The following is a 12500-nucleotide window of genomic DNA, read 5'->3' as shown; positions in this document are numbered from 1 at the left end:
GTAAAGTTTCTGAGTTATTCAGTATTATATTAATAAGTAATCCGATTCAGCTGAGAGAAAGGGCCTGTAAAAATGTGGTTTTGTAAGTGTGCTGCCTTTACTCTTTTAAAGGCAAAACAGTCAAAAATAAAAGTGACTGGGAATGGACGGCCTTCTTCAATGTGTACTCTATAAACTGCTTCAAGTGTGAAGTAGTTAAGAATAAGAATGAGGCATGGGGAAAGGTTTCTCTAATTAGGTATTCTGAAATGCTTTAAGAGAAAAGCAATCGAGAATAAGGATGAGTGAAGTTGAAGGCACCTCCTAAGTACGTATTCTAAACTACTTTAAGGAAAAAAAAAAGGATCGGGGATAGGATTGGAGAGAGAGAGAGAGAGAGAGAGAGAGAGAGAGAGAGAGAGAGAGAGATTCACATGGGTTAAAATCAGGTAAACCTGACTTCAAAAGTCTTCGATTTCAATGGTGACAGATGTCAAATCAATGCGTAATCAGAGATGTTTCTGTGAAATTGGTTGCGTTTTTTGTTTGGTAATTATTTTCCTTATTTTCTTCCATATTAAAATCATACAATATTTTGCGTGATTTTTCGTTATGGTCGTCTTATAACTGATCATGTTTTGCCCTCTTTGTTGTTAGAGCATTTGATCAAATGTTTTTATCTTTTGGAATTATACGTACTTGTTCTTTTAGTTTGGTTTACTAACACCTAAAGAACTATCTCCTTCATGGTTAGCAGTTTCTTGTATTAGATAGATATATTTCACATTCACTCCTACTTGGATTATTATGATTCCCCATCAATCCATCAATCTATGATATGATTCATTCTCATGATAATAATTCCTCTAGATATTCGTACAATTCAGAATGGCGTATGAGCTCCAATGATCATAAACCGAGAGGATCAAAGGTTCTCCGCTCTTTGATAAGCTCATTGTCTTTTCAACCACCCATCTCTTATTAGAAATGTCCAAGGTCAAAGAAAAATCATTCCCATTTACCTGTAAACATTGCTGGTAATATTCAAGTAAACCTTGTGCCCATTTAATGTACCCCCAAAGGCTCTGCTGAGGTACTAATGGCCTCTTTCAGCTAACGCCGATTAAAGGTGAATGTACGCCACGCCATCGAGAGTCCCTTGCGTTCTCATCGTTTTGTTCATCTGAACCACGTCAAGGGTTCTCAAAAAAAAAAAAAAAAAAAAAAAAAAATCGGTAGAGGATGTTGAAATTATGTTTTGAGGTATCGTCACGTTTCTGGTCTGTTGAGATGCCTCCTCTGTATGTTAGGTTTATGATATCCTTTTATTGAGTGAAGGAAAACTAATTTTTTTTCAATCTTTTATTAGGTGTATAATTTTTTTTTCTTCGATTAAACAGTGCTGTGTGAAATCAGCATAACCTCGTGAAATCTCCGATTTTACGTCATAAAATAGTTTCGTTCAATATTTTTTCGGAAAGAATGGAAAGTTTGAAACGAATGGATGTCAAAATAAAAAACAAGCAAATTGATATCACTTGAAATAATGGCTGGGGAATGCAGTTTACCTAAATTAAAACTGTAAGACACACACACACGCACATATATATATATATATATATATATGTATATGTATATATATATATATATATATATATACATATATATATATATATATGAGAGAGAGAGAGAGAGAGAGAGAGAGAGAGAGAGAGAGAGAGAGATACTGGTGGGTGTGCGTACCGGGAAAAACTACCGAAATGAAGCAAAAATAAAAGAAGAAATCAAATGTAAAAGGGTCGATCTGTCAATGAAGATTGATAAGAAATGGAAGGATACGGAGCAGTTGTTTTTTGCATGGCAACACTGCTGAAATATGTTAGGGATTTACCAATTGAATCCTACACTCTACAAAAGTTGTGACGGATAATGGATTTTTTCAGGTTTATTTCACTGCTCATGATTTTTGGGATTACACTTTTTAATTATGTATTTTATAAAATTTTGTGTGTTTCAGCAAAAACTACTGGAGGTTAGTAATAGTGTTTTTATTTAACTTTAACGCAAGTTTCTTGTCGCTTCAAAGCTAATAATTTTTACACATTATTAATAACAATAAAACTTCCTTACAGTTCTTATGAAAAGAACATTTTTAATACGTAAAGAGGGAATGTTTCTTGGGCTGTGCTAAGCGTAACAGATTAAATGAGTTTTCATCTTCAAAAGATGAACTTACCTTCAAGTGAAATAGATCGCATCCTCTCTTCGGCTTTCCCAACCTCTTGGATTGCACCCCCCCCCCCCCCTTCCATCATCCCTCCGCCCACCCCACACTTCTCCAAATCCTCCTCTTCGCCTTCATCAACGCCTTCCCGAGTAGGTGCACAAAACTTCTTCCAGAGAGAAGCCGTCGAGAGGGTATGAGGAAAGGCAAGCCAGAGCGTGTGGGGAGGAATGGGGTGGGTGGTTGTTTGGTAAGGGACTCGTGGCAGAGTAAGACCAAGTAAGAACTGACTTCAAAAGATTTTGATGTAAATGAAAACTGTAATTATCAAAGTAAAGCGTAATTAGAGAGCTTGGAGTAAGATTGCCTGGGCCTTTGTTTCTTCAGTTTGTGACTTCGTCTTACTTTTCATGAAACCCACATAAAAGGAAGCAGTGAAAATATCAACAGTGGATGGTCTTTTTTTCATATCTACTACACTTTTTGCTATTTTATTATTTTGAGTTTTAGAATTACTTATGCAATATGGTATGTGTGCGTCACACACATACATTATATATATATATATATATATATATATATACTGTACAGTAAATATGCGCGTGTGTGTGATTGTAATATATGTATAAAACCAAAAAAAATTGTCACTTGAGCCACTTCCATAAAAAGCTGATTTGAGTACGTTCGCATATGTATAGTTCATTTTAATGCAGAGACCATAGTGTTGGTTCCTTTCTTAATACATTTACTCTTCTTAAAAATTTCTCATCTCATTTTCTGATAAACCACTTGACTAGCCAAGGGACGCATGTTGCAACGTGGGTAATATTGATGAGGAAGATTCCTTGCTATTTTGATGAAGAGTGCGCTTTTTAATGATCTTCATAGCCTGAACAAGGGCCTTTCACAATTCCCCTTGGATAGGACTTTAAATTGGTGATTTAACTCGGGAGGAATATGAGAGAGAGAGAGAGAGAGAGAGAGAGAGAGAGAGAGAGAGAGAGAGAGAGATTTTTCATCGCCCTGCTAAAGATAAAGTTTGAAAATTGGATCGATCAAAGAAAAACTGTGGTATTAAAACGTGTTAAGCAATACATTCTGAAATTGAACGCGATAGTAGTCCATTATGATATGTGAGTGGCGATTTAGAGAGAGAGAGAGAGAGAGAGAGAGAGAGAGAGAGAGAGAGAGAGAGAGAGAGATTGCAGGTTAGGTTTTCACGGAATCATAAATTATTATGAAAGTTTAATGCCAGTTACATGAAACTCTTATATTGGTACATCTTTATCACTGGAACGTCCTTTGCCATGTTCTTAAGCGGATAATTGCTGTACTTTAATATGAAATAACAAACTGTTATTATAATTGCATGGAATGAGTGAGTAGGAATTACATTCAAGGTTCTTTAGTCAAGTAGATGATGAAAAAAGGAATAATACAGGGTGGCCCAAAACTGGGTGATAGTTAACACTTTACATTTTTTACTTTTAGTAGACATCTAGACATTTATTTACATACATTATACTTTTAACAATGAACATTTAATCTCGTAATTGTTCAAAGTGTCCACGTTCAACCTTGCTAACATATATGTCCAAGACACATTGACACACAGCACGTTACAAATTCCGATCTCCAATGAAATATTTCAATTCATTCACTGTGTGGAGATTATCTCAACTTTCTTCTTGATTACTGTAACCCTACTTTTGGCCCACCCTGTATATTTCAGTTACGTTTGGATTTGTTCCAGATGTTAGGTAGTCGTCATCCTTATCGATGCGACTGCGTTAGTTTTTTTTTTTTAAATACTTTGTGCGCATCAGAACGAGAGAAGAATTTTCTCACATAATGAGTTTTTGATGTCAGGGTCCCATTTCTCAGGGAAAGAACAATAATCGGATGAGAAAGAAGGGGAGAGAGAGAAATTATCGGATGAGAAAGAGAGAAAAATTTAAAGATTTTTGCTGGTATTTATGTGACCCACACGAAGCCACAATACGAGTCTTCAGATAATTACTCTGTTATAATATTAGCTTCAAGTTGTAAACAGGGTATGATGTCCTTCTTATAGTTTTAGTGAGACTGACCAATTAATATATATATATATATATATATATATATATATACATACATACATACATACATGTATATATACATACATACATACATACATACATACATGTATATATATATATATATATATATATGATATTTTTTTTGCACATTTAAACGTGTTTTTCATATTCAAGTAAGCCATATAAATTTTTGATACATTAATGTCTGGATTCTCTTAACGACCTCAGGATCCGAGCCCCAGGCGAAATCACACAAAGACAAGCGCTTGTGACCGGCCGGGAATCGAACCCTGGTATAGACAGTGACTAACCACTTGGCCAAGTGGTTTAGTCACTGTCTATACAAGCTTGCCGACCCGGGTTCGATTCCCGGCCGGTCACAAGCTCTTCTCTTTGTGTGATTTCGCCTGGGGATCTGATCCTGAGGTCGTTAAGAGAATCCAGACATTAATCTATCAAAAATTTATATGGCTTATTTGAATATATATATATATATATATATATATATATATATATATATTATACACGTATGTGTGCATCATCATCATCATCATCTCCTACGCCTATTGACGAGAAGGGCCTCGTTAACATTTCTGTTGTCTCTGTCCTGAGCTTTTAAATCAATACTTTTCCATTCATCATGTCCCACTTCACGCTTCATAGTCCTCAGCCATATAGGCCTGTGTCTTCCAACCCTTCTATTGCCTGGTGGAGCCCAGTTAAATGTTTGATATACTAATCTCTCTTTGGGGAGTGCGAACAGCATGACGAAACCATCTCCATCTACCCCTCACCATGATCTTATCCACATATGGCACTTGAATAGTCTCTCTTACAGTTTCATTTATGATCCTGTCCTGCCGTTTAACTCTCAGTATTCTTCTGAGGGCTTAATTCTCAAATCTACTAAATATGTTGGAGATTGTTTTATTGTCACACCATGATTCCTGTCCATACAATAACACTGATCTCACTAAAATGATATATAGCCTGATTTCTATATGTAATTTCAGGCGATTTGATTTCCAAATTTTACTTAACCTAGCCATTTTCTTATTTGCTTTTTTCTATCTTTCATTCAAATCCAATTTTATAGATCCTGTATTAGAGACCATAGTTCCTAAATACTTAAATGATTCTACCTCATTAATCTTTTCTCCTTCCAATATTTAATCTTTCATTGCATATATCATTTTCATCATCTTAGACTTTCTTCTAATTATCCAGAGCCTAACCTCCTTGCTGCTATTACAGTGGTAACGTGTTCGCCTAGCATTCGCATGGTGGCAGATTGATCCCAGCCCGGGACCGTGAGTTTAAGCTGTTTACTGGGGAGGCTAGTGTTGTGGTTGGGCACCAGAGTAGGGGTTGGGCTTGCCTGGCTGACATTCTGGTGAGCATCTATTCCGATGAAAACTGTAACTAAAACCAGACACCTTGAACCTTCAAGATATGTCATATATTCTGACATGCAAGCATTGCAAATCCTGCGATGTTATGCTAATAAGGGCAACGTCATCAGTATATATATATATATATATATATATGTATATATATATATATATATATACATATATATATATATATATGTGTGTGTGTGTGAGTGTCTGCCTGTTTGTATCCTTATGTCTGTGTATATATATATATATATATATATATAAATATATATATGTATATTATATATATATATATACATATATATTTACATAAGAAACCTTTGTTTAGTACAATATTAGCAGCAGAAATACTTAGAGCTGGCAAGGTTATAAATTTCTTAATTATGAATTTTAATTTGTCTAATATAAACTGTATATAGGTGGAACGTTGGCCAGGACACCAGCCATACGTTGAGATACTACCGCTAGAGAGTTATTGCGTCCTTTGACTTCTCAGACAGTATCACATTGGATCCCTCTCTATCTGGTTACGACTCCGTTTTCTTTTGCCTACATATAACCGCATAGTCTGGCCTACTCTGTCTACATTATTCTCTGTCCTCATATACTTAACAACCCGTAAGATAACCGAACAATTCTTCCTCACCTTAGGGTTTAACTACTGCACTGTGATACTCGGTGGCTACTTTCCTCTTGGTAAGGATTAAAGAGACTTTAGTTATGGTAAGCAGCTCCTTTAGAAGGACACTCCAAAATCAAATCCTTGTTCTCTAGTCTTGGGTAGTGCCATAGCCTCTGTATCATGGTCTTCCACTGTTTGAGGGTAGAGACTTCTTGACTGAGCGTACATTCTGGCACAATATTCTGTCTTAATTCTCTTCCTCTTTTTTTTTTTTAACTTTTTTTATAGTTTATATAGTGAAAGATCTATTTTAATGAGAGAGAGAGAGAGAGAGAGAGAGAGAGAGAGAGAGAGAGAGAGAGCGGTTTTCGTTCATGGAGTCAAATCAGTTTACTGTACATCACATTGCATAAAACATTGTTTTTTAGGTGAAAATATCTTTTGTCAGGTGAACTGAACTCAATTATTCTGTTTACTTTTCTTGCAATATTTATGTATTACTAAGTCGCTAAGCAATGTTATTTCATCAAACGCAAAACATATTCCCAATAAAAGCCTCTACCTCATGTAAGGACTTTTATGTGTAGCCATGAAATTTGTCAGTATTTTCCCTTATTAACATTTATCATATCCTACTCCTAACTAATTCGCAACCATCTTGCCTCCGTCGCTCGTCTCTGGAATCCGGGACCCACTCTACCGGAAATGAAAGCAAGTCGCAATTAATGCGTCAGATTTTTCCGCCCGACGCTACGGTAGGCAACGCTCTCCCTGCCGGATTTGTTTTTCATCGACTTGCTAATCCTTTCCGCCGTCTGAACTAAGTACCCGAGTGTTGGAGGTCGGGATTTAATCTCCCTTTCGGTTGTTGTAGCCGGTTGCGAGTATTAGGCAACATAATGCATTTTATTGTTGTTGCTCTGAAGTATTAGGGACGTGCATTGCCATCTGTTTTACAGTATTATGGTGATATAACGTGTGTATTTGAATATAGGAATTTCTCGGCGAAAGACTATTTTATGTTTGTATTCAGATATTTAGAGACTTAATACTTATTCCATCTGGTGAATGTTGTTGCGATTATGATAAAACAAGAACAGACATCATAGTTTTTATTTAAAATCTTACTAAATAGCTCTTTGATAACACATTGGTCTTATAAACAGAATGTCGACAGAAATTCAATAGGTACTAATGTCATGTGGAAGTCAGAGAAAGGGTATGGGACTAATACCCTTTTCCCTATTTGTGTGTATAAATAAAACAAATATATAAATATATATATATATATATATATATATATGCACTGTGTATATATATGCATGTATATGTATGATATACATATATATGTGTATATGTATATATATACACATGCATACAGCCATCCCTCGATTTTCACGTGCTTTAGGTAACAGAGACAGGCGCAAAAAGTGAGAATCCGAGAATGCTGCTGTAGGGTGGGTTATCTCTTAATCTACCAACTCAATGACCATTGCCTACACGTGGTCGACTAACGCACTAAGTAACACACTGTACTCCCTAATATACAGTAGTTTTTACTTTATTTATATCACAGTAGAAGTATTTTATTACGGTATGGACATATTTCAGTAAGACTATAGTACATTTACATTCATGCACTAAGTACTGTACGCGGTCATATTACTGTACAGTACACATACAGTAACACTAGTCATCGTAATACTTATAACTGCAGGTCACGGTTTTTTCCTATCTAATATAACACTTGCTGGTACTGTAGTGTACATTACTTCTATATATGCATAGTATTATTACTACTACAGTGCAACTTAATTAGCTAATGTGACACTTTTAAGTGTTCTCTATTTTCGGCAGGTCGTCTCTCGCTGTTCAAACTCATCGTATACATAGCTTATGTCTACATTACTATTGTAAAATACACAATAAAAAAATATATATAAATACCGTATATATTGTTTTTCGTGTATTCAGGGAAAGAGCACAGTGTATCTATAAGAGCCAGTTACAAGTCAGAATAGAAGATTTGAAAAAAAAAAAAAATATTTAATGCTCGGATACTGACAGTTTTGATAATTATAAATAGCGCATTTGAGAACCAAAATTTCGAGTTTCAAACATTAAACTTTATCAGTAATGTCTATAATAAATATTGTTTTTGTGTCATTATTTCTATTTAATTTCTTCTTATTAGTATTAAAAATGATAATAACATTGAGAATAATATATGCAAAATATAAGAATGGCATCTGTTTGCATAATCTGTAGAATTTTCCTAGTGCAAAAAGACAAAATAGAAAAAGATACATACTTCGTTGGAATGGTCACGAGGTGAAAATTGGCCATAATTATTTACATTTTCATCCAGATTTGGTATCTCTGCCGGTGGCCCGTGAGCTAAAAATTGCACATGATGTTGATAATAAAATTTTTGCGCAAGGTGGAAAGTTTAAAAGGGAACGTAAATATTCATTGTGAATTTGAAATTTTTGTATTACTGACAAGAGAAGTAAATAGGATTATAATATTTGATGATGTGCTTATGATAATTAATCGCATTTTGGTAATGTGCAAATAATCCCTGAATTCAGCATTATAATAAATGGAGTTTTTACAATCTCCTTTGATTCCGTTTTTTCCCGAAAAAGGAAAAATTATTGAAAACTTTTTATGGCACCTGATGATGTATTCGTAATATATAATACAAACTTATATAAAGATCGTCTTCAATCATCGTCTGAATGTTGGTAATGTTATCTATAATTACAATGATGATAATGATACTGATAATAATCAATATTATTACTATAACTATTATTAATATCTTTGATAACATGATTATTGTATTTCATGATGATCCTTTTGTTCTTAAGAAAACGTTAGCTCAATATTTTTCGGAAATCTTTGTTTTTCCCGTCGTTTTTAATTTTCTCGGATCTCAAACAATAAAATCCAAAACAATGAAGCCAGTGATACAAGTGAGTCTTAAGTGTTGAGACAACTGCTACCAATTGAGATAATGATAACGTTACGTTTTGTAAGAGGTCTATTCGAGGCTTTTCTGAATGGTTTGGATTAATGGTAATTTTTGTTTTTCCTTTGTTTTTGTTTTTATCGTATTATAATACATTTGTTTTCATTGTTTCGCGGTCACAAAAGATACTCTTTTTCTATTTGCTTTTTATAATTATTCCTTTAATTATTCCCATAGTTTATTTTTGTATTCTATGTGTTCAGAACTTGAAATACGGGTGAATTTTGACTTCCTTAACTGCGTAACAATGAAAATATTTTAAATATATTTTTATATCGATTTACCTTCTTATATGTTTTCAGCCGCAAAACTTTACATGTGAAAAAGTATCCGTTATATTAACATTTAAAACTTTAATCCAAATGCATTTTCCTATTCTGTAGTTCTATGATTGTGTAATAGTCTCTCTCTAATATTATCTGTTGTATATTTGTTATTTTACTTTATTGTTGTCTACAATAAATTGCCTTTTGTTTATGTATAAAATATGTAGGATTCTAAGTTCTTCCGGTTCAAATTTTTAACCACTACAGACCCATTGTGTTTTGTTCATCTTTCCATATAGCCTTTTTCCGTCTTTCATTAGCCTACCATCTATACTAGGTTTATGGTTAATGGATCTTTTGTATTTTTCATAATTAGTGCATTTTGAATTGTATAATCCATAAGTACATCAAGAAAATTTATATATATATATATATATATATAGAGAGAGAGAGAGAGAGAGAGAGAGAGAGAGAGAGAGAGAGAGAGAGAGAGAGAGTTTTTGGTGAAGATTTATACTAAGGAAATGACAGAACCAAAAAGGAAAATCTATCAGCTACGCTTAAAGGAATGACAATGCAAAACATCATAACTCTCACTGGACATTGTCTGCTATCCGGTGAATATGCAGATGACAAAAACCAAAAAAGAAAATTAATAAGAAAAAAAATAAAAGGAATACAGTCCTAAGTTTCTACCGATGACGTGAAATGCATGTCTCAACCCATACAAACATACTGTATATTATTAATTTTCAACCACTACAGGGGATTCTCTCTCTCTCTCTCTCTCTCTCTCTCTCTCTCTCTCTCTCTCTCTCTCTTAATTTTTACGGTAATCTGTCAGCAGATAATTTAATAGCTTTCATCATAATGTTTGCCTTTTTAGTGGCTTTTTAACATTACAAAATAAAATTCCTGTTTTATGAAAAGAATAATTTAAGAGAACAAAATATTTTAGATGAAGAAAACTATTTTTTCTGCTGATTTTCTAATTGTTGAGATAGACATATTACTAATAACACACACACTCTCTCTCTCTCTCTCTCTCTCTCTCTCTCTCTCTCTCTCTCTCTCTCTCTCTAGAACTAGAACTAGAACTAGAACTGGAACTATTCACAAATATCATATTGCTAACTTTGTGTTGATTTGGCCAAAACTGCAGCTAAAATTATTTTTACTAAACTTTTTTTTTTACCTGGCCATATAGCTCTCCATAGTCACCCTGATCTACTCCTTCACAGAAGGTGACATCAACGTGTACTGTGAAGGACTTTCACAACTGATTATTATTATTAGTGAACTCAATTTGCGTCAGAGAAATAATGTCACTTGATCAACAACATCTATATGTAGCCAGACGAGTTTCACAAAGGAGACTTCATTGGCCACAAGTCTAGAAGAGAATGCTTTGCCTTAGTGATCAATCAAGCACACTAGCAAAATAATGCCGTGATAAAAGGTTGACAAAAAGCAACAGCGCTTTGTAGATGGATGGTCGGTGGACCCAAAGTTAGTGAAAGACCAAAATAAAAATGAATATGCACTCATAAACATCGCAAGAGAACATGTCTTGGAGAGGAATTTACTACATATTGAATGAGGCAATAATTATTATACCTTTTTTTTTATCTATGTAAAACCATCGCCTTCATTGAAATAGTCATATATGCATAATCAACAGCTAAATACGAGGGAGATGCACCTACAACAGCAGACACTATGAACAGACACTGACTTCCCAGAAATCTTTCTTTGGAACAGTGAAATCCCTCTGCACTGATGCAGGAGAGGCGCAGCCCACTCCAAGAGGAATTAGCTGACCTGCTGGTGTTAGACATGAAGAACATTGCAGACTCAAGTTTAGCTGAAAAGGTAGCTACTTACCATTAGTGGTGTAAGGATCAGTTCAAATCATTCATAGCAGAGTTAGAGGAGAAAATTTACAATTCTTTCTATCACCCAATAAAAAATGATTCACACAAGAACTGGCTGAGATAATTTCTAAGAAGAAAGTCCTCAAATACGAATGTCTGTTATTTTGACTAGTGTTTATCTTCTACCAGAACAGGCACTGGGCCTTACAAGAATTGTTCAAGTTCGAGAATCAGTCCCACCCTACATTTCTGTGACAGTGGCAAGTTTCATACATGTCAGAAATCACAGCTGAATGAAATTATTGGAGGGCAAGTGAACCATTTAGCAGAACCAAAGGTAGATATGATCATCATTGATGGATCACCACTTATCAATGCCTTACGTCTACATACATCAAAGAGATATTATGACTGTCAAAGAATACTTCATCCCAGAAGTGGAGTACTATGGTGCCAGGTACGAGCGACGGGACATAGTCTTTGATGTATAAAAAAGTCAAGTCTGAAATCCAAGAAGAGGTCGAAAAGGGGACAAGGAAGCAGATGAAGATTAACAGGAACAAGTAAGTCACCTTGTAGGTGGCAAATCTACCTTCATGACACAAGCAACAGAAGTAGAGATGTAGAGCACAGTCATTGTCAAAAAAAAAGATGTCATTAGCATCATCATATTGCCATGATGATGCTGACACTTAATATTTGTACATGCCAGGGATGCAACGACTGATGGGAGAAAGTATATTATTATTAAGGCCAATGACACTTGATACCTTGCCATAGCAATATCTGTGCTGATATAGGTCATAGGAAAATTTGGATAACTTAAAGCTAAGGAGCCAAGATTCGGTGGACTCGAGTCCTTTAGGTACTTAGTGCAATAGGGATTGAGGAAGCTATAGGGATTCCATACCTCAATGCAGTCAATGTGAAGCCGTGATTGCCTTCCCTGGGAAAGGGAAGAAATAGGCATGGTAGACTTGGAACATATTTATGATGTTTCTAAAACATATACTAACCTCAGTCAGC

Source organism: Palaemon carinicauda, chromosome 35, assembly GCF_036898095.1.
Source record: "Palaemon carinicauda isolate YSFRI2023 chromosome 35, ASM3689809v2, whole genome shotgun sequence".
Classification (NCBI taxonomy): Eukaryota; Metazoa; Arthropoda; class Malacostraca; order Decapoda; family Palaemonidae; genus Palaemon; species Palaemon carinicauda.
This window is presented reverse-complemented; position numbering follows the sequence as displayed.